General features: G+C 46.4%; 1 protein-coding gene across 5 annotated transcripts in view; it reads right to left on the bottom strand.

Moving 5' to 3' along the window:
- Positions 1-20,660, bottom strand: part of LOC116386056 (beta-1,3-galactosyltransferase 1-like) — an 83,925-nt gene that overhangs the window by 29,956 nt on the left and 33,309 nt on the right. For all 5 annotated transcript variants that reach the window (XR_004212936.1, XR_004212935.1, XR_004212937.1 and 2 more), the window contains one exon: positions 18,003-18,058. The gene's annotated coding sequence lies outside the window, so the exon portion shown is untranslated. The remainder of the gene's footprint in view (positions 1-18,002; positions 18,059-20,660) is intronic.

Below are 20,660 nucleotides of genomic sequence, written 5' to 3'. Positions count from 1 at the left end.
TTGAGATAATGCACATCTGGAATTTGACACCTCAATGTGTTGATTATACCAGTGTGACATTTCCGGATGTTTTCAATGAAAACACAAATCCGGGAAGAAGATGCAAATATGCGTATTCTTGTGTAGAAAACTCAGCTTTCTAAAAGGAGGTAAGACCACTTTAATGCTTCTGCACACATCACAGTGAGCGAGTGAAGCCGTCGCCCTGAAGACTTGGTTAGTCTGTACTTGGACAAACAGTTTCACAGTTTCAATTAAGTTGGGAGTGGACGTGTTCTTAAGTACAGCTCTGTCTGCTCGGGTCAGGAGGTGGAGGGGCTGGAGCTTCGGGTCGTGTAGCTGCAGAGATCCCCCCCGTCTCTTGCAGAACATTCATTACACCGTCTGTGCCCTTGAAGGGAAGGTTGTCTGAGAGCTGTCAGGATCAGAACTTCTCGGTTGCGTAACCACTCCCTCTCTGAGCCGACGTTGAACCTGCCGGGTCCGGCCCCGACGAGGCACTTTATCTGATCGATTTTGTTCCTGCTCGGTTTGTGATGGAATAAATAGTCACCCCGCATTTGGTTTTCCGACTGAAACGAGCGAGTTAAAAAATGTGCTGGGTCGGACAAAATGTACAATCCTGTCCAAAAAAAACGTGGATCTACATGAACCCAAGTCAACACGTAGAGAAGTGGATTCTCTCCAACACTACATTTAACGAGATTGCATGCGAACACATCTCGAGAGCGTAATAATGCCCATGAGATATGTAAGATCTAACTGTGTCTGTCTTATCTGAGCAACAATAGAAACAGTGACTAACACTGTTGTCTTTATTTGTTACCATTCAACAAGCAGGCCTGCATCGTGGCTTCCATTAAACGACTTCATTAAAACATCCGCAGCCAGCGTGAGGGTTTACAGATCATCTCTCCATCAGTTTAATCAGGCTAAGTGCTATTTGCTACACTGCTCATTGTGATATCTCGTTGTAATTAAGTGAGGAATTAATAGATGAACCCGTGGAGAGAATTGTAAAGGTTGTGAAGATGGGATTCGGCGCTCTGCGTTCAAGCTCGATGGGAGTTTGATCAACAGGAGAGCGGAATGAGACTGTCGTTATATTACACTTCTTAATGACAGCTTTGGAGAGAGTGAAATGAAACTACTGATTAGATGAGACAGTATAACATAAGAGGGCTCGTTCTGATACTGCTAAAGGAGTAATTGGTTGGTTAGATGGCAGATTCTAAATGATAAATGATGATTCTAAATGATACCAGAACTGAGCTTGTTTTTCCAGTAAACGTTATACGACCCACTACACTGGATCATGGAGACCATTTATCACGCTGCCATTTAATTCATTGCTCGAGACGGCTAGAAGTCACCGCTGTGACGGTCATCCCATCATCCTTAGTGGAGTTGAATGTGTTCGGTTAGTTTGAAAAAGCTCCCGCGAACGTAGTCCCTGTGACGTCACACACTGGTTCGTGAAGCCGCGAGTTTAGCATTTTGGCTGCTTCCATCTTGGTTTTTTTTTTTGGGGCGTCCAAAATGTTACTCTATACAATCAGACTTGCTCACTGAAAAGCTTTCATTACATCACTTACTGGTGTGACAGGGCTATAACTACCGACATCATTAATGATATTTGTTTTAATTAGAGTGTCTGATTGTGTGTGATAATTGCTATGTGCGACTCATCTCGTGGTGGTGCAGATATGTAATCAGCGCCCAGGTCTCTCTTGATCTCAGGGAGACTTCCTGACTGAATAAATCTGTACGACATGAATACAGAACGTCCTGGAAATCTCGGGTCAAAACTTATTCTATCATCTGATTCATGCACATGAACGCAAACTGTGTCTGTCTGACCCCAACAGGAGCAGAACTACACTACATTCATCCTATAAAGTGGCCATCTCGGAGATGGTAATTTAAATAAAAGTCTATTAAGTCACTATCTATTGCTGTAACACCATTTTTTTGTATTTGGATTGTATATGTGTTGACTGTCAGCTTTTACAGCTGGGAGTTAAGCACCCACCATCTGTCTGAAGGTGACGTTCATATCCCCCCCCCCCCCTTGTTTTAGTGCCTGCAAAGACTTTATGGGTCGTACATCAGCTGTATCAGGTGATACATCGGAGGTATCCGTCTTCAGAAAGGTTAAGCTTACGTTTATACAACACCGCCACCGAGAGAAAGGACATTACCAGAAACTGTCCCTTCTTTATCATTCAGGTCAGATGCAAAGAAACATCCATTGTTACAAAATGAACCGCAGACTGAAAATCACAGAGCTTTTGAATCTACTCGGCAATAAACAAACAGACGTTGGTCTCGTCTCTTTAACAAAGTGAGGCGCTCGAGTCCCGCTGTAAATGAAGAGCAGCTGAAGCGGCGTCAGATGGTGCACGCGGGGACAAACGGGACGAGACGGAAGGTGTGATTAACACTTAGGATACCCACCGCAGCTCCCAGTTCTGTTGTCCTGCTTTCTACTCTCGCTCTCTCTTTCCTTCTTGGCTTTGAGATTTAAAGATAAGACGAAACTTGAATGACCCCCGTGTGGAAATTGGGTCGATGGAGCCGCAAACGGCATCAAGACACAGCGGAGGATTAGAGTATGGAGCCAAAGCAGATGCTATAAACGTAGGTCTGAGCCGAAGTCCACCCACTGCATAATTTTGGGGAAAAAACACATCAAATACCCGCATATAAACGCTCGCATCGCCGTGTTTCATCACAGGACAGTCATATCATTTAGTGTGCGGTTACGCTGTAGACACCGGTACACTCCAAATGTGGATGGACTCCCACTAGAAAACCTTTCAATGCAGCCTAGTTCAGCACTAACCAAACGGGCCCTTTTATCGTTCTGAAGCTGCTCTTCCTGTAAATCGCTCGCCTCGGGTGAGCGGGCAAGTTTATTTTCTGTCCCACTGTAATAACTAGAATAAATAAGTGATGCGGTTTGTTTTTTTTTCCCCTCCACAGCAGCGGTGCACAGCAGAAGCCAAATTCAGTTGAGATTGGGCATTGTGTGCAACTGCAGTGGCTAATCAATGCGTCAGAAGATTTGGTAAGAACCAGCAGAGCTTGGTGTTGAACACTGCGGTGACACTGCGGGAACCTTCGAATGGAGCAGAACAATGTTTTCATCCTTGAACTGTAATTTATGGATTGAAGGATTCTGTATTCCGCTCAAACAAAGGCAGGCAGGGCGGCCGGGTTGCTAAGCATTCACACTGCTCCCGACCTGCTGGTGCAAAAGCTGAATTGGATGCCGCTAAGAGCTAGCTTTAATTGAAAGCCAAGGATGTCTGTTTGTTTTTATGTTCAGGGCCTTTCAGAGGAGCAAATCAGTCCTAACTGCAGTCTTTTGAGGACTTAGAGTAAAATCATTTATAACTTGGTGATTCAGCAGAGAGCACGAGTAAAAAAACAAGGTCCTCACAACACAGTGATGAGCCGGTCACAGCCAACAGTTTCTCAGGTGTGCAGCTCTTCAGATAATTCACAGATTCATATATTTCCAGAAGCTGTTTCATGCAAATCATGGGATTATTTTTAATTTAATTTAAATTTTCTGGTTGTATAGAAGTCTATGAGAAAATGACTCTACTTCTCTCTTGATTTATTACCTCAGTAAACATTGTAAACATGAGTTTATGGTCTCAATCTCTAGTTTCAAGTCTTCTTCAGTACAGCATGATGTTCATTTAGTAGATTATGGTCCATTTAGAGTCACACAGACCATAAAGCAGGGGATGCTTTTGACCGGGGCTTAGTGTGATTGACGGGTCGATACCACGGTGTTTTCCATTCTGGGTTTTGTCCGTGCTTTAGTCTTAGAACCTTTTGATCGCCTAAACACGTCTTATTCGGCGTTCAGTTATATTTATCTCCTCCCTCTCGTGTCACTTCTGGTCCCCCCCACAGTCTAATCATCCTCATCATTTCTACTGGCAGAAAGTCGGTGTGGATATCTCTCAGTCCTACTCTGAGGTTTAAATTGAAGCAGTTGGCCGGCCCACACTGCTGCATTTACTCTTGAACAGTGACAAGAACGGTCAGGTAGGAAACAGGCAAGTAAATCGGTCCCTCTGTTACTCTTTGAATCCGGAGCAATACGTGTAACTACTGCACACGAACTAATGAGCATTTGCAGGAAATTGTCCGCACGTGTTGGATTGTAAACTCTAGATGACAAGCAGTGCTTTACAGTTCACCTCGTCACTAATGCCTGTCTTTGTTTTCATCGTCACATTCCGGATAACATATCTTCCTCTGAATCCGAGCACTTTCCCATAATGCAATGCTCGTCGCACTAATGCCTTTTCTTCTTTCCTGAGGAGGAGCTGCGGATGTATTGCGTGGCTCTGATTTACATGAAACCTTTCTAAGCTGAATTAACGAGCAACAAAGTGTCTTACACATTTCTACGAGCACTAAGAGAGACCACGGTGGGTGTTAATGTTGAATGCTTCCGCTGCCACAAGATGAGTGACAATGGAGATGCAAAACACATTACCCTGCGGCCACAGTGGTAATTATGTTTTCTAATGTGGGACCAATTATCAAAACCCATCAAGCTATGAATGTGCAATTATGTTTAATTACACCATAGAAGTATGGCTGATAGCGCCAGAGGATGAGGTGGAAAATACATGTTTGTCTCTGGATGCCGTCCTGTGTTTGACTGTCCCGTATTGAGGGCACGCTGCGAGGCCAGTGCTCCAGATTTAGCCACATTTGGCGTCTTTTCAGCAGCAAAAATCATGGGGGTTTGCGACCGCGTGTCGTGATAACTCATTTTAGGCTTTTTGAGAGTCATTTCCTTCTTTTGTCTTTGGGATGCATTTAAAAAAACACACATACTTCTGTAGGTGTTCCTTGTTTCTGGTGATAGCAGCTTGAAAATACAGTCCAAAACCTCAACCATTTCCACAAAAGTCAAATGCTCTGCTGGAAATCTCAGCTGATCTACGCCTCTGACCACAGCCTGAGGTCAGAGCTCGCTTTTGGTTTGACTGGCCAGTTAGTGAGAGCTGTCGGCTCGGCTTTATTGTTGCTTCAGAAGCAGTAGTGGGGAGTAAAACCGGTGAGCTACCTCCTCTCTGTCAATATCACTCTTGTTTTTTCTCTCTCTCCAGAATAGTGCAGTTACCTTCTTCCAGCTGTCTGTTAAAAGGTGCGAGATCCGAGCATTTTGATTGCCTCTTGACGGCTCTCAACATGTCGACGGCGAGCCGGCGGCTCACAGCTAACGGTGCCAGCAGTCCAAATTACGGTGAAAGTGCTGACAGAGCTGACAGTGTACACCTGAGGGGGAACCGGAGGGTGGGCGCTACATGCACTAAAAGCACGCACGGCCGGCCCAGCTATGTAATCAAACTGTCTGCCCAGCGGTGTGCATGGTGGTCCATTAAGAGACATCTAAAGCGTTTGTAGGGTTTTTGTCTAACGTAAGCTGCAAATGTTAGCATGGTTGGCTAACTAGCTTGAATATATAAGCTAAGCATTACTCCAAAGCCAAGGAGCACTTTTTTGTTTGTTTGTGCTTTTAGCGCTGTTAGCACTGCTAGCTGCCGCCATGTTGAGAGCCATGCAGACGCAACAGCTCGTTTAACAGAAATCATGATGATCTCAACTATTCAGAATATAGGAAAACAAACCCATGACTGGTTTCACCTAAAGTCCAATCAAAGACTTTCAATGTAATTGGGGAAACTACCATTTGAAATAAGATTACACAGATCAGTTCGGGCCCCACTGTGCAGTGTGCAACAACAAGCTGCTAGTCCCAAAACAAAGAGCTTCAGCAGTGCTGTTTGGTTCGGCTCGCTGCCTTACTGTCAATATTTACCTCCTACAGTTTGATCTCGCCTCCTATTGTAAGTTTGTGTTCTCCCTTAATGAGATTTCTTCAGCTGATTCTTTGTCTGCCGCACTCGCCGATAACTAGGAGCCACGCAAAGGCGAGCAAATCGGGGCCCCCGGATCTGAACCGAGCCGCCATAATGAGCGCAATTTGGCAGGCCCCCGCTGCAGGAGAGCCTAATGCCCTGTCAGCAACCTGCTGCGAAGTAATGACTGCGTCGCTCTCTAATGCCGCTCCCTCAAACATACTCACAAACACGGATCTGGAGGAATCTACAGCACCGTGCGAGGGCGAACAACGATGTTGCTTAAAAAGTGCTTGATTATGCTCTTTTCTTACCCCCAAATACACTAATGGCCAATTATTCCTGATATCTTTCCAGCCGTGCGGCTGGCGAGTGCGAGCAGCAAATACCCAGCAGACTTTGTGCTGTGAACTGTGTCGTCTCATGAAGGCTCTGTGTGTGGAGGGCAGTGGGAGATGGGGTTCCTCCACAACGGGCCAGGCTTCTCTGCAGCGCTGACATTTGTAGGACCTAATAAAGCGTGAATCCGTATTTCTTTTTCCCCTTTAAATTGAGTTCGCCCTGGTTCTTAGTCGGTAGTTTTTCAGGTGCATTGTTTCCCCCAGGAATATATTATGGCATTGAAGAGGCCTGGGAAACTGTTAGGCTCCATTGCATTAAAACTCCCCACTGAATCCAATAGTGGGGAAATAGTTTAGGTGGAGTGGACGTGAGCTCCAGAGGAGGTCGGACTCCTTTTTTCTGTTCAGACGGCAACAGCCCAGCGTACGTAAATACTATGGATGTGAGATATAACGCAGGTATATATGCCGACGGGTACGGCAAGCCGCACACGGGCGACCAGAGCCTCCAACGCAAACACACACACTGTCGTCAGTGTTAGCGATGTGTGTGTGTGTGAGAAAGAGAAATGAGAAGCAGGGGAGAGAAAAACAGGGTTTGTGTCATTTCGCACATGTTGGATATTTGTTTTTTCAGCCCTGTGTATTTCTATTATTGTGATGCTTAAACCAGAAATGCATAACGCAAGATATATGCTATGAAGAGAGGCAAAAGGGCAAAAGACAAAGGCAGATGTTAGGAGACAGAAATATCACACCGCTTGGAACAAGCTACGGAGCGCGAGACAACACATCAAGAAGAGGATTTCTTTCTACCGGTGTCACAGGGGATTGGGAGCAGAGGGAACAAGTCTGTGACCTCAGCCAATAAAAAATTGCTTTGGTAAACCTAAAAGTGTCGCGGGGCGTTATGATCTCCTGTGTGGATGTCACCGCTGTCTGTTTACCCGCACGTAGAGACGGAAAACAAAAAACGGCAGAAGACGGAGCCTCCCTCGGAGACGTGGCGCTGGGTGAGAGCGACGGCTGCACTGCTGAACCCGTCTTCTGATTCAGCGTCTCACTCAAACAGGAGGCATCAGCAAACAGTTGCTCTTCGCCTCGCGCCTCTACTTTCAGCTCGCTGGCTGAGCTGCTTTGTGTCATTTGTACACGTGTGTGAAAAATAATTCCTATAATAATAGTTTGAATTGCTTTTTGTTCCCCTGCTGGGGCTCAGCCTGCCAGCTGCTATCAATCAAACAACAGATTTCTTGTACTTCAGTGGAGACAATTCAACATTTTTCTGATTAATCTGCCAATTTCAGATTAGTCTGACAAAAAGGGGACCATAAAGCAGCTTAAAGGCCCGGCCACACAGATGTCTGTAACGTGGCGGCTTCACCCCTGAACTCGTCTAACTCAGACAGAAGGCATGAACCACACAGTGGCCAAGCGTCTCTACTTTTAGCTTATTTGCGCATATGCATAAATAAGATGCTAAAATGTTGCTATGGGTGTGTGAAGGAGTGTCTCGGCATTTAGCGATACCCGCCCGTTCTGTTTCAGCTCGGAACAATTTGCTCCGCTGATGGATTCAACAATGTTTCCTTCGGAAAGCGTAAATGAGATCAACGTTTAGAGCCGGGCGAGCGTGACTCACAGTGTCTTGTTACGGCACTTGAATGACGTGCTTTGGGTGAAATGAAACGGAAAATGAACACGGCTTAATGATTGTTAATTAACTTTGCCGTGGTGCATCGTGGTTACACTAGTCGAGGATTTGAATCCCTCTACAGGTACAGCAACAGATCTGTGTATTTAAAGCTCCTGTTGAAATGAAGAGGCCTTTGTCTCATGTTGTTTTGAATGCCAAAAAAAATAAGTCTGTGTTTGCCCCGTGGATATCAAAATCTGACCCTTCATCTGTTTTTACAGTATTTCTTCATACAGTAGTTTTCAGCTGTGATCGACACTTCCTCTGTGCTCATCTGTCGAGCACGATCCAATGAAAGCACCTGCGTGGATGCACTTGATGAATTAATCTACACGTGGGAGTTGATCATCTCGCACAAAGTGGGGAAAGAAAAGTCGTGTTTTTGCATCAAATCGTGGTGCGCGTGTCCCTGACACGGAAAATAGATTACTTTTCGGCACTCATCGGTGCCTCTCTGACCCCACATGTAGAGCGCCGTACCTTACGCGAGTCCTGCAGGGCCGGCATTAAATCACGCAGGCGTAGGAGGGCAGATCATTTCCTGTGCTGTTCACCGAGGCTTGTTTTACTCCCTCCTCTTATTTCATGCACAGTAACCCTCTAAGACAGAGGGGCTCATCGTACAACGCATGAACTATTACTGAATATCTCAAAGCAATTCCAAATTCGGTTTTTAATTACACTATAAATGGGCCGCTGTTTAGAGATTCCTTTTAACCACTTGCATCAGAAGAGTCCAACTCGGTTTAATTTATTCGAGTTATTTTTGTGCAAATATATCTTTACCAAAAGCCTTTCCGCAGATTTGCTCGTGACACAGATCTCAACACGTGCAGAGGCCGCTTCGGGCTGTTGTTGTGGGTTCAAAGACGTGTTCGAGCATTCTTACTGTTCCGTTATAGAGAAATAATATTGAGTGGGTGTTAATTATGCTTCAGTAGTTAATGGCTTTTGTTTTCTGTGGATGAGTTTGTAGCTCAAAGATGAGCAGATTTCTCCTCTTAGAAAACACATTTTGGACTAATTGTGCTGTCAAAACCCATAATGAAAACATTCAGAGCATCAGATCCGCGAGATGAAGGTCCCAGACTGGTCATCATCCAACTTTGGGTTTTTGCCCAGCCACCCAACCGAAATGGAGGAGGGGCGGGACAAATAGCACACAAACAAACCCACCGTCACGTCCTTCGTGTACGCTCAAAGTGTCGAAGAACAACGAAGACGGAGAACGAGACAATTGTCTCTAAAATTGAGATATCCTGAGAATGGGACGGACGGGAGGTCACAGTGACACCTTCGGGGTCTAGGTGGACCGGCTACTCCAGAGCTTACTCATATTGGACTAAAATAACTACGTAATAATACAGCATATTGAGCCTCACCTGCTTAACAGCAAGCAGCGTTTAAACCAGCGCTGGCCACGTCCTGAAGAGAAGCCTCTGCACGGTTACTGTACGACACACTCCCACCTACTGCAAGTCAGGCTGCCAGCACACATCACAACCGCCCACACACACACACACACACACACTGAAATACTACCGTTAACAATTCAGGGTCTCTCAGATCTCTCTAATCTCTTGATGTACAACACCGCTCTTCGTCCCGGTGGATTCATATCAAAGCTTCAATGCCGGAATAGCGAAATAATATAAAGGGTGAGGTTTGAAAGGGAACTTATTGGCACCATGTACGCGGGGAAAAAGTTTTGACGGAGCTTGTTGTTCCACAGTTGCAAGAATCTGTCCACCTGCTGCTTTTGGGTTGTTGCTCGAAGCTAACGGATGTCGTTTTACATGCACAAAATGTCTTGTTTTTTGCCCTTATTCCGAAAAATAACAATACTTCCACGAAGCTGCTTACATGGCAATGAAATCAACGGAATTGCTGGCGGACTTGTGCGAGCGTGGGAACGCAGCCTCCCTCTTTCATTCCTTCAACCACCTCCGTGTAAAGGTCGGCGTTGCGATACGCGTGCACATCCAAAAACCCATTGACATCCAAGTCTTTCATCATGTTTAAAAGTAAGTGTGTGTTTCTCCCTCAGGACCACAAACGTGGGCTTTTCTTTTGGGCGTGAATCTCTGCAAAGTGTGCAAAGCTTGTTGGTTAGTGTGCAACAACTGGTCGTAAACAGGCAAGAGGCCATGTGGTGCAAACTACCGTAAAAACCCACATTGAGACGCCAAAGTGTCCACAGAATGCTCCTGAAACCTGAATATTATCAGCATATCCTAGATGTTTTAATCTGACAAAGGAATATGCTGTTAACATCGCCAATATTGTCATATTCAGAATTATAGTGGGATTTGTTTAGTGTGTTAACTAGTACGATAATGAAAAATGGTTGCAAATCTCAGCTCACACCTGCTTGAAATACCAACAGCGACCATTTAACACTTTGCTGATGAGTGCTGTATTGTTTCTTCACATTGTGTGTGTGTGTGTGTGTGTGTGTGTGTGTGCGCACACACAGTTGTTAAACTGAAAAGCCTCCCAAAGGAAAGTCTGCCAGTGTGCATGAGGCCGTTCTCTTTCGTGCACCCTGTCGGGCGGAAACCCTGTGTTTCTGAAATGTCAATCTCGTTTGCAGCCTTGGGCGCGTCGTGCTTTTTGGCTCGCTGGGTTTCAGGATCGGTTTTGAGAAGACCGGAGTTACATACGTTTCTCCAACGAGGACAGTGATTAAGTTGAGGCTTTCTGCACCTTTCTGGCCCTTCTTGATATGCAAAAAACACAAACATAAATCTGCAAGATTGTGTTTTTTAGGATTAGCAGATGGGTTTATACCTACATGGTGATTATGAGCCTCCCCATGCTTTCACTGAATGGCAAGATGAGAAAACCATGACCGAAAAAAACCTTCTTCCCGCTCCTCTAACTTCCCTCTGGGCTCTCGGCACTTTCGTCATTTCCACTTCAATTACAGCCGGCCCCCCACAGCACCGCGCTTTTTTTTTTAGGTGTCCCATGAAAGACGAACCTCTTCGCCCGCCAACAGCCTGTGCGTCCGGTTCACGGAGCCGTCAAACAGTCCAACACTTTTGATAATCTCTCGCTCCCAGTCCTCCGCCATCTTCCCGGACGAGCGGTGAGTAATGAGAGCAGGGGTCTGAGCCAGGCTGTTTGGCCGTGTAATCCCCTTCATAATGCCCTTCGTTGGAGGGCCGGGGTCATAAATAAACAGCAGAACAACGGGGGAGGCGGTGTCAAGGCGGGCAAGATTGTAAATTGGTCCCGCCCCGGAGGAGGGGTGGGGGTTACGCCGCTCGTGACTGCGAGGGTCACTCGATGCCATGGTGTGACTGCTGCAGACGCTTATTATGCTGGAGGTATGATGGGCTGGGGAGGGAGGGAGGGCTGAATGGCAGAGCTGTCTGCGGGTTATGTAGACTGCTGGACCTTGTGATGATAGGAGCTCCAGTGGGGGAGATGGGGACCTAAAAACAGCATCTCTCTGCAGATATACTATTCGTGTGTGTGTGGATGTGCATGTGAGGGTGCGTGTGTTTGTGCATGTCCCAGTGTCGGTCCGTCGGGCGGCTCCCCTCCCTCCTGTGAAAAGGGCCGGCCACGCTGGCACACATTTGCAAGAAATTGCTGCAAGGTCAGAGTGGGCCTCGTTGCTCAGTGTCAAAATGGAGGACAGGAAGGAGGCAGGTAGGGTGGGTGGGCGGGGGGGAGTCATCATTGTCTCTGTGGGAGAGGTGGGAGGCCCCCCCCCCCCCGGGGACCTGAGCCCTTGTCAAGTCCTTGAACTCCTCTCTTTTCTGCCTGCTCACAATACAAAACACACGGCAGGCTTTCTGGAACACAGTGCTGCAGATGAACAGTGCAGAGGAGGAGGACACAATGGTTGTGTAAATTATATGGAATGTGCAGGTTGGCAGGGGGGGGGGGGGTAACAAAAGAATTCCGTTCTTTATAAAATACAAGCTGTACAATCTCAGGCAGTCACAATGGCTCAGCCCAACAGCCGTCTCAGTGGAGCTTGCCTGAATCCAATAGACCAAATACACTGGTCCATTACTGTGTGCCCACTCAGCCCAGTATACTCTACATAAGTCAAGTACTCCTACATTTATACTTCATATATACAAATCTCACTCCTGATTCGTCCAATACCACAAAACGACTGAGTCCCCGTAGGGCAGGTGGGAGGGACGCATGACGGGTCAAACAAACACAGGACGTTCACCCAGTAGACCGAGGTTCATGTCCTGTGTGAAATGTCAACGTTGACTTATTTTACCGTAGTTTTGATACAGAACCTCCGTACTTTACTAACATCAGTTACGTAACAGACCTAGCTGTTTCACGGGAGAAACATACTTACTTGAACCCGAACCACTATCTCTTCCTAAACCGAACCAAGTACCTTTGCTGTGTACGTTCACCAAAGTAAACCTATAATGGGCATATCATAAAAACTGAAGAGCGTGCAAGCCCACAGCTGTGCCACAGCATTGCCCCTCTAAACTGAAATCAGCCCTGGAATCTCTTACATAATACCACACCGACACAAAGTACTTAGTATGCTCCGCAACCCACTTGGAGCCACCAGAGATGGCTACAAAGCCTGCGCTCCCACGCACAGGAGTGGAGAGTGAGCATGTGTGGCAGAGTGCTTACGTCCAGAGAAACTCTTTTGGGCACAACTCAGAAAGTTTAGGCAGCCCTTTGAAGCAGCAACACAGAACCGTTTCCGAGATGTAAAAAGCGAATGTCAACATGTTTACCGGGGTGGAGCGGTGAAACTGAAACTCGCAGACGAACAACGGTGGAAAAGCGCAGACGCACTCAATCTACTATTTATCCGGCAATTTTCCTTCCTTTGTCATTCTCTTTATTTGTTCCCTCGTTTCCGCTGCCCTATTCTCTTGCTTCCTCTCTTTCCCCAAAAAGAAATAAAGAAAAATGACCTAGTTGATGAAGGCGGACGTGATAAATACCCTTCGAAAATTCTGCCTTTTGAACCCGGCTCTAATTTTATGCGCCATCAAAACACTATTGTGCCAAAGTCCAAAGCAAAGGCATGGCGGTGGATAAAAGCCCCCCTTATGAAGTGTGCTGTCAGTGTGCGGTGGGAGGGTCTATTCATCTCCAGAGTTTAGCTTTATCAAAGTCATGCATGGTTAAGAGTATGCAACTGCTCATTGAATACACAAAAGACTAAAAGATTTGGGTAAGGCGTAAGCCTCGCGGTCCTACGCTTCCAACATCAAACGCCGCTGTTTCAAAGCGACAGTGTGTGCTGTGCGTGTGAATACAGCTCCAGGAAGTGGAGAGTGTGGGGAGAGTAGAGGAGAAGCAGGGGGTAAACGGTCAGAGCGTGAAGTGGGGGCGAAGAAAAGCTGTTCCCCGAGTCACATTTTCGAGCACTTTCACGTCGATACCTTCGTCACCGACGGTCAACCTCAGACGCCATCTATTGACCTCTTCCAAATCAAAAGGGTTTATCAAGCCCTGATCCCCGAAATCTAGGGTACTTGTGGTACTTTTGAAAAAACGAGTACCTTCACCTTTTCAGAATTTTGGCATCGACTTGGTACCGAAGTATCGTTTCTCGTGACATCCCCAGTATAAAAGTATGATACCAGTGCGGACAGAAAAGGAATCAGAAACAAAAACATTGTGTTACTAAAATTACCTACCTTTTATGGGTTTCACACTGTTCAACCACCGTTGATGCATACTGCTGTTTAAGGCCAGGGAGTTGAGAGGAAAACAAAAAACCTCTTTTATTCTGCTGGTCTAGCGTCTGTTAAGCTGTGCTCGAGTCTCAGCAGCGCTGTGACGTTGCTACAGAGAAGAAGACGGCTAAACCTGCTGGTGACAGACTGCTCATGGACTCCTCACAAGGATGTGTCAGCCAGAAACTTTAAATTAGTGGCAAAGTAAAATATAGCTGGAGATAGAGAGGGGGGGGGAGAGATTCACTCCAGCGATTTCAAAACAAAAGCAGCTCGCGACCTTCACTTTAACAGAAACGTTCATTTGTCAAGAGATGCTCTGACTGGCAGAGCTCTCTGCTCGAGTGTATACGCACCACCACTAGACGGGAAACAAAGCACAGCCCTGCTCTCTACAGCGCAGCGCCGGATTCAAAAGGCCGGCATTAACACCATTAGCTGCTGCTTTCACCGTACGTAACCTTGCACACAAGAAGTGCCCGTGGAGACTCTGAAAGGCTCGTCCGGCCCACTTTGCAGTCCAGGCGTTTGCTTTTATGGTGCAAGGTCAAAACGTTGCAGCAGCACAGCCTGTGAATCTACGTGCATCGCCGCCTCCGTGCAGCAGGCTTGAGTGCAGACTCATTGATATTTGCAAGCGCCGCTTTTGATTTGTTTAACCTGCTCGGAGATGGAGATGAGCATCACAGCCACGGGCTGAGCTTTTGTTCCTCGTGTTTTCTTGTGCGTGTGCAACAGAATCTTACAATGTTTCAGACAAAAAGAGAAATATATATATATGAGCATCGCCTCCAACCTCCGCAGAACACGAGGAGCCGGACAAAACAAGCACCGATCGACGAAGAAGAAAGCAGAAAACGACTGACGAATCGACCGTAATTTGCGTAACCAATCAAAAATGCTCTTGGTTAATTGTTGACGTCCTCTTTTTGAAAAACTATAAATAGCTAGAGTTCATTTTCCTGACACAATAAGTGAGAATTTAAATTTAAATTTGACTTTACTTGATCAGTTTTAAATCTAAAGCTGCTGGGATTGCCTGTGAGGTGCATCCAGGGTCGTCCGGCTTCTGTTTTTAACAGAGCTGAGATGTTATTGTTCCAATCGGGAGCCTCTCGCTGCTCGCCGATTGAAACCCCACCATGGTTTCATTTAATCTGACAAGTATAATCTTCTGAGATTGCCCTTTCCCGCTGTGATGTTTGGAAAAGCTTACAAAAGACTCACTCCATTGATCTGAATACACTTTAAGAGGCCTCATTGTTGTTCCCACGCCATAATCGCAAATAGAGCCTTTGAAATGGAATAATGCCAAACAATGCCAGTCAGTGAGCGAGTCCACCATGCAATGAAAGGCTTAATAGTTTTATCGTTGCTTCGGAATTGTGTGGTCCATCTCTGTGTGTCCGTGTTGTGGTTTTCCTGTCGGTAAATCTGCCAGCAGTTCAATCACAGCTCGTTTAAAGGAAGCACGGAAGCTGCTTTTGTTGAGGTATGGATGGAAATAAGGAATGTTTTAGAGGGAAAAATCAGGCGTCAACCCCTGGTTCTGAAAGCTGAAGCCAATACGGAAGCGCACTATTTCTGATGGCCATCGGGGGGCGACTCTTGTGGTTTCAAAATGAGGTCAGATTGTATAGAAGTCTATGAGACAATGACTCTACGTCTCACTTGATTTATTCCCTTAATCTCTAGTTTCAAGTCTTCTTCAATACAGCATGATGTTCATTTAGTAAATGATGGTCCATTTAGAGTCAAACAGACCAAGAAGCAGGGTCTGCTTTAGGGCGGGGCTTACTGTGATTGACAGGTCGCTGCCACAGCGTTGTCCTGTCTGGGTCTGGTCGCCTATAAATGTCTTAATAAGAGTTCGGTTGTACTTAGCTCCACCCTTTCCTGTCTCTTCTGGTTCCAAAAAACTAAACAGTGACCATCTAAAAACCAAGATGGCGACATTCAAAATGACGAAACCGAGAGTTCAAAACCTTGTGTTATGCCACGTTGACTACGTCCACTTCTTACATACATGTCCACGGGGGGGGAAATCAAATACTCTAGTCTCTGGGGATACATTCCTATTTTAATTGACAATCAAAGCCATTAAAAGTCATACAGTCTGAGGGATGCACACACACACACACACACACACACCAATTCATCAAGCGCTTTACCTCCCACTGCGCCTATATGGGTCCCCCCCCCCCCCGAGGCCAACATTCAATGGTTGTGTTCCTAATGACCCACCATGATTCACCCGTGATTGATCAGTGAAAACCCACTAATGAGTTACAACCGCCGCGCCGAGACAGAGACGTTAATCTCTCGAGGCTTCTCCACGACTGCATTAAGCATTGTGCTCCCCCCGATGCCTCGCTGTGTGGTCAGATAATTCACCGCCGTTGGCCTGGCCGTGGACAAAAAAAAAAAAAAACGTGTCCCGTGTTCGCGCTTCATTCGGGCGGGCGATCGCTCGCCGCAAGGACGTCCGGGGAAGATGTACGAGCTGGTGGCGTAATGTATTCATAGGGAAAGAGATTGAGGAATTGCTCTTGAGACGTGATGAAGTGCCTGCTGAGGTGTGTTTGATGAATTATGATGAAGCTATGCAAACAGCGCCTGCAGCGGGATCCCCGGCTCGTGCTGTTCAATTAGCACGTCGCTGCGGTGGTAGACTAATACTTGGACTGGGTGAGCAATGAATCCATCTATTATTGAAATTCATGCTAGTTTCATAACCAGCTTGATGATGAAATCAAAGGCAATATCTCGAGCATGTTCCGATGCTAAGATTAGTCTTAAAATCAATACTTTATGCGTGGGAACATCGTTAAGACACCAAATTAAAAGCCTAGCAGCAAGACAAAGACACTTTAGTGGGAAGGAGCCTCATAAAGGAAGTTAAGTCATGTTAGCGCATTACACTCTGAGCTGCTGCTATAATTCATCAGTTTCTTTCTATTCCACTAAACGAATATAAGAAAAATAAATCAAATCCTCCGACTTGTCAGAAAAATGATCTCAAGGGCTGATTGAATATTTGAAAAGAGTGCGTTTTCAAAAGAAAATAAATGAAAAGTCCGAATAAAGTGCTGCTTTTAACTACTTGTAGTCCCAGCAGCTCCCAGGGTCCTGGTCTGGGGAGTAGGGGAGGAGCTTCAAAGGAGGCTGAATTGCCTCTAAGATACTGTTCGTCCCCAAGGCCCGTCGACACATTCGCTCCCCTTTTCCACTGAATATTTCACCAGGAGGTTACGCGTGTGTTCGGATTCCACATTCAGGTTCTGGCGTGGAGCCGGAACATCAGCCGCCCCTTTGTAGTATGTGATTAGATGCGCCTTTGAAGCGTTCTTTCATTGTAGCCGAAGAACAAGGCACAGCAAAAAAAAAAGAAAAGATTCCTGTGATCCCCCGGAAACTTCCAATCCTCGCTGACAATCGCTTTTATTTCAATTAGGCTGCTGCTGCTGCTGAATATCGTCTCGAAAGTTCTCCTGATGGGTTTTTAGACACGGGGGGGGGGATTTTGGCGCGACGACTACTAAGACGGAAAAGCGATGTGTCCGACTGTGGAGCCGCCGCCATTACAAAAGATGACATCACATTAAAACACTGTTCAAGGCTAGAAAATGCTAATTGTATGCAGATTTGTGGTATGATTAATGTATTCATTTGGCATGCTGAGTGGTGATTAGGTGAGTGGGAGCAAGCAGCAGTCGCCGGGGCTCGGAGAAGGCTGAGAAACAGCATGGCGAGGGGAAGGGAAAGCCGGCGGTTTCCTACATTTGCTCAGCGTGAGAGATGACCTTTTTTCCCGCACAGACCCATGCCTGTGGCGCTAAGGGGAGGCGCTCACGTGGCAGGGATTTGAACTTTAGCTCGCATTGAGCACCTGACTTATGCATGCTAACTGGTTGTGTCTCTGCGGGCCGATGAGGAGGGAGGACGCAGAGGGAAGAGGAGAGCGGGATGTTCGTCATGTCTTATTTAAAAAGATACAACATCCAGATTCTGTTTCCATGCCCTAAAGTGGTGAGTGTGGCGTTCGTGGGACGCTGAAACCGTCTTCCACCAAATGTATACCGTGATCGATGAGACGACGCAGACCATATTTCCTCTTCAATTCGGTAATTCCCTTTTGATGACTAAAGGAACCCAGGAGACCTAAACCCACGCGAGGGTGCCCAAGCATTTGCTTCGTTAAGCCGCGGAGATTGAAGCAGTGAACCTCGGAGGCAACGGTAACTTGTGTTCGCCGCTTCTGTTTCGGTTCTCTACCTCCTCTGCGGGACCTACCTGTCAGGACAGGCCGTTTTATTTTGAAAACCAGAAATGGGGCTACATCCCTGAGTGAGCAGCTGAGGTCAGCGTAGCATACCTGACACAGCTGGCTCTGGTCCCAGGCAATATGGGCTCCGTGTCTTCATACCATGTCTGTGAGAGAAGAAATAAAAGACAAGAGCCAGGTCAGGACAACTGATATTAGACTTCTGGAGAAAGTATATTGGGAAAGGAAAATAGATTAGATGATGCTGTGAAGATGCTTTAAAGACTGTCAGACTGTCAACCCCCCCCCCAAAAAAAAAAAACAGCTTTACTTCTCAAATAAACATATTCTACTGAGGCTGTGAATCTGTAACAGCATCTCTGAATAAATGAGTTGAACCCATTCCATCAGAAAATAGAACAATGACTCAGCAGGTTTTTCAAGTGTAATCGTCCGGTGGCTCATCGGTACGCCTCCATCTAACCACGGAGACGGTGGAGGGAGCCGGCCACGTGAGCTCTTTTATGAGGACTTACTATTTCGAGGCTCACTCGCGCCGGGGAAAAGGTCAAATGAAAAATCTCTCTCAGATCAAATTGAGTTTTTCACTTGATTAATAAGCCTCCGTGGCAGATGCTACACACACACACACACACACTCGAGCGATTCCAAAACATTCTCAGGTTTTTTCCTTTTCCCACGAGGAGCACGCTGAACTCGGATAACACAAATCCAATTAATGTATTCCAAGAGAAAATGTTTCTCATTGTGTGTCACGCCTGCACTGTGAGAGCTTCGGTGATACTAGTGAGCACTGCAGGACGACTTCCTGTCTGGTGGCAGCACCACCTCCACTATAACATGAATAACATATCAACATATGAAAAGCAGCGACGCAGAGAAAGAGAAAAATAAATAAAAAGAGAGACTAGCCGATAATCCAAAATCTGGAGCACAGTGGTGAGCTGCTGGTAAGCCTAAAATCACTGAAAGAGAAAGGCAAAGTACAGACCATCATGGTGTCTCTCTGCCATCAAGCTTAAGCGAGAGAGAGGAAGCGCCACGTCAAGGTCAGGATGGAGCCCTGTCAGCGCTCAGGCTAACAGGCGGGGAGCGGTGCGCGCTGGGTAATTGGGAAGAACTTCCTGCCCTCGGACTTGAGTGGCACGTCTCGACCTCGGAGTCAGTTACCCACCGGGGCTTAGCCGCGTCGAGGCTGTCAGCTCGGGCTCCGGGGTAACGGCGGGGCCCGCCCATTAACAAGCCGCTCACGATCACACACAACCACACAGAACGGGGTTCACACTCTGTGAGGCAGCTGATGAGCAATCACCTCGCAAATTGGCTGACAAAAGAGAATGCAGAGAAACACCGATGAGTGCGTCACAAGCACGGTGGCCCTGGCACAGGTCTGCCTTCCTATAGAGCTCGCCGTGGAAACATTAACAGTTTTATTCTGACCCTAGGAAAAAATAAATAAACGGTGGCGCGTGGAATGCATTACCCCCCCATGTCAACGTGCTAATCAGCATAATATGAATTATTGCCATCATTACAGTGGGAGGCCGAGGAATAACAAAAGCTCTTAATTATTCAACGGTGGGGAATAATAACGTGAGGGCAAATGCACCTTTAGTTTCTGCTGCCAATAGTCGTGACACTTTCTATCTCTCTAACCCTTCGGTGACAGAACGCAGGCTCCGTTTCTCCGTTGAGGAAATCATTTCTATAAGCGATGAGTGATGAGCTTATCTCCCGCTCCTGAATAAACTCCTCGTGTTTGTTTTTTGTCTGCGAGAGAACTCGCTGTGCAAATAACCATAAGAGCCCAATAAAGATGTGCTTCGCAATGAGGTTGGTTTTTTTGTTTCAAAAGAGTTGTCATTTCTAGCGTGTGATTGTTGTTGTTTCGGTGCGCCGGTAAAGTGATGATTGGGAGGGTTTGGTTGCAGAATCATTTTCTACACCCGTTTATTCCATTTTTAGTTTTTTTGCGCAAATTTGATCTAATGATTTTGTCTCAGCGGGGCACTTTTGGCTTGTGTGATAGGTGCTCCATCACTAAATAGAGTTGAACAAACAGAAGAATGTCGCTGTGCTTATAATATTATGTCTCATTATGAACTTTAATGTTCCTTTTCCCTGTTATCTGTATGGCGTTTGAAATGACGAGCGTTGTGCTAAATGCTAACACCCGCATGCTAACGTGCTCACAGTGACGATGCCAAATTCCAGGTGTTTAGCAGGTGTAATGTTTACCGCCGTCTTAGTTCAGCATGTTATCATGCTAACATTTAGCATGACGTCATGCTAACATTTGCTAATTAGCACAAAGTGAACTCCGATGCAGCCTGAAAGGGTCGGCGTCTCTACCGCTGGTTTCAAAAGGAAAGAATGAAATAGTACCGACACTGACTCAAATAGCATAATTCACAGTTGGCGAGGTCAAACTAAATTCCTGGAGAGATAAAGGCTTTAGCTGAATCCACAAATCCGCCAGCACTGCAGGGCTCCTCTGACCTTTCACAATGAGTTGCCAGTCAGTCTTACCGGAGACCGACATGGTTCAGAGCTATAGACCGCCGGGCCTTCAAAAGAAAATGAAGCAACAAAATGAGTAATTATTGCTTTGGAGACACTGGATCACTTTTGCCCTCTAGAAATGCTCTCGTGGCTGATCGACACGTCCGTAAACACTGGCATTCATTCGTCTATGACATCCTATTGACGCTCTGACAAGCCTGATTGCTGATCAGTGCTTGGGGGGGG

Source organism: Anarrhichthys ocellatus, unplaced genomic scaffold, assembly GCF_004355925.1.
Source record: "Anarrhichthys ocellatus isolate YVR2014 unplaced genomic scaffold, GSC_Weel_1.0 scaffold12, whole genome shotgun sequence".
NCBI lineage: Eukaryota > Metazoa > Chordata > Actinopteri > Perciformes > Anarhichadidae > Anarrhichthys > Anarrhichthys ocellatus.
This window is presented reverse-complemented; position numbering and strand designations above follow the sequence as displayed.